This window comes from Austrofundulus limnaeus, unplaced genomic scaffold, assembly GCF_001266775.1.
Source record: "Austrofundulus limnaeus strain Quisiro unplaced genomic scaffold, Austrofundulus_limnaeus-1.0 Scaffold46, whole genome shotgun sequence".
Taxonomy (NCBI): Eukaryota; Metazoa; Chordata; class Actinopteri; order Cyprinodontiformes; family Rivulidae; genus Austrofundulus; species Austrofundulus limnaeus.
In genome coordinates, this window is record NW_013952448.1 from 35,847 (window position 1) to 38,199 (window position 2,353).

At 38.3% G+C, this 2,353-nt stretch overlaps 1 long non-coding RNA gene across 1 annotated transcript; it reads left to right on the forward strand.

Annotated features, from left to right (window-relative positions):
* The first annotated feature begins 241 nt into the window (after positions 1-241).
* LOC106517219 (uncharacterized) lies at positions 242-2,180 on the forward strand. The gene is made up of 3 exons (XR_001310176.1): positions 242-314; positions 1,149-1,217; positions 1,937-2,180. It is a non-coding gene; the product is annotated as an uncharacterized LOC106517219 (long non-coding RNA).
* Positions 2,181-2,353: the final 173 nt, after the last annotated feature.

Sequence of the window (2,353 nt, forward strand, 5' to 3'; positions counted from 1 at the left end):
GAGCTGGTGACTGTCAGACCGATGAGCACAAACCTTCAGTTTTATTTAGTCATTTTCAGGGGCTCTGGAACAGCAGTGGACTTCACGCTCCCCGAAATACTTTGAAATATGTTTTTAGGCGGTGCAGCGTTCAGACTCATTCTTGTGATAATCATCGCACACACAGGAAACCGAGCTTAAACCGAAACACAACAAATTACCACAGTGTTGAGAGCTGCAGTGAAGAGAAAAAGTGTTGATGCAGGAAACAGCAGCTCTGCGGACGCCCTGAGGGAGAGGAAGAAGCAGGATCTGACTGGAGCAGAGAACTGCTGGTAAAATTCTACATCAATGGCTATGTTAGCTCAGAGTCTGTCTGTCTGTCTGTCTGTCTGTCTGTCTGTCTGTCTGTCTGTCTGTCTGTCTGTCTGTCTGTCTGTCAATCTATCTATCTATCTGGCTAGTTAAAAAGTGAAAATAGAACTTAAAACTCCAAGTGATAATTTCCCATTATTAACGATGCAAACAAGAACAAATTAATTTTGACTTGGTGAGAAACGCAGTTGGAATTTGAGTTGGGAGGAAGTATAAAAAGGGAGGAGGTTGAAATTTTTCCTAACTTTTTTCTACTGCAAATCCAAACACACAGTAAAGGAGAAATAATTGAATCTTAGTCTTTAAAAAAGTATCAGGACTGTTTATTTGGAGGTCTTGCGTTAGCCGTGACTTTAGTCACTTTAGTTGAGCACAGAAAGGCTCAACTTTTCCATTTGTTCCTTTTATGAATAACAATAAAACATAAATGTTCGACACTTGTGATATGGGAATGCAAAAATGAATCTTTTAGGTAAATTCTGAGCCACAGTTTCAACTGTTTTCAGTCTGGGAGTTTCATGTAATTATCATGGTGAATACTAAAGTGTTCAGATAGAAAAGGTGACTCTCTGCTGAAGAATCTGCTGAATGTAACTAAGAACCAAAACAACAGTTCAGCTTTAGTGGCTTCATTCTGTTCAACTATCAAATACAAACGTAACGTGCTCAATTTATCAACTAAGATCTTAGAAACTATACCAAACCACAATCTCATCATCAGTGTTTGATTTGATCATTCCTATTCTAGCTTCTGTTATTTGCTCATATTTGTTGCTTGTCTGTTTGGTTTCTAGCAATGGACCTGAGTTCGGCACTTGGAAGCTTTCTGTTTTTCCTCTGGATGTCAGGGATCTGCACAGGAGGTGAGTTCAGTCACACAGTATTTAAAGAAAACATGTGCAGATAAATAGTGGAACCACTATTTGTGCACATTTTTTACTGATTTGACAAACACTTCTAAAATGTAGCCTTAGATTTTACAAGCTTTTTGTCAAGTCAGTCATGGGAGAAATTGATTGCCCTCTTGTGGGCAAAAAAGCATCTGTAGGTTTAAAAAAAGGCAGCAGTTTTTTTTCCTCATGATTTGATGAGTGGACTGGTGTAGTCTTGTTGAAAGACTGAATTTGTTGTCTCAGGAGGAGATAGCGTTACTTAGGCCTGTTCCATTAGGATCTCCTAATGACAACATTAAAACATTTATTCCAGAACTTCCTCTAATAGCTAGAACTGTTCATTATAAAGTCCTTTGTAGTTTGTCAATATTTCCTTTTTACACTTAAAACCCTACAATCACCCTCCAACCCACACAACCAGAAACAAACTCTAAAACTGAATCTGCAACATGTCATCAGCAACATGTTAACTAATCTCACTCTCACCAGAGTGTTTGTCATGCTTTTCTTACATCTAAAATGTGATWGTGGGACAGGACCTTAGCAAATGTTCATTCAGGTAAATGCAATTAATAAAACTTAAAACATTTGTTCAAAAATGTATTTGAACTGAAATATTGACACGGAATCATTTGTTGCTTTATCAACAATGAACTACTGAAGAATCGTCATTCTTTTCTGTGTTGCAGAGAGTTGTACTGACTTCAAGCCTGAAAGTGAGGTTTTCTCTGTTCCTGAGGAGGTGGCCATGCTGGAGAGCTCCCTGCTCTCTTTAAGGGTCCTAAATTTCAGGGCGGTCCCATACAACATCACTTGGATGAACTCAAAGACAGGACAGGAAATGAGCAACAAAACCGGTCAGATTCTGGTACTCGGCGCAACTTTGTGGTTCCTGAACACAACACTGGATGATGCTGGAGAATATGTGATCATACTGCGGTATGTTGATACCACTGAATAAATTAGGCTACCTATACATGTATTTATCAGATGTTCTTGTCAAATTTTGATTTAATTTGATTTGACTTATTGATTTAACAGGAAAAGATTACTAAAAATCAAGCCTGACTCAGCAAAATTGCTGTTTTACAGCAGGTTCCTGTTCT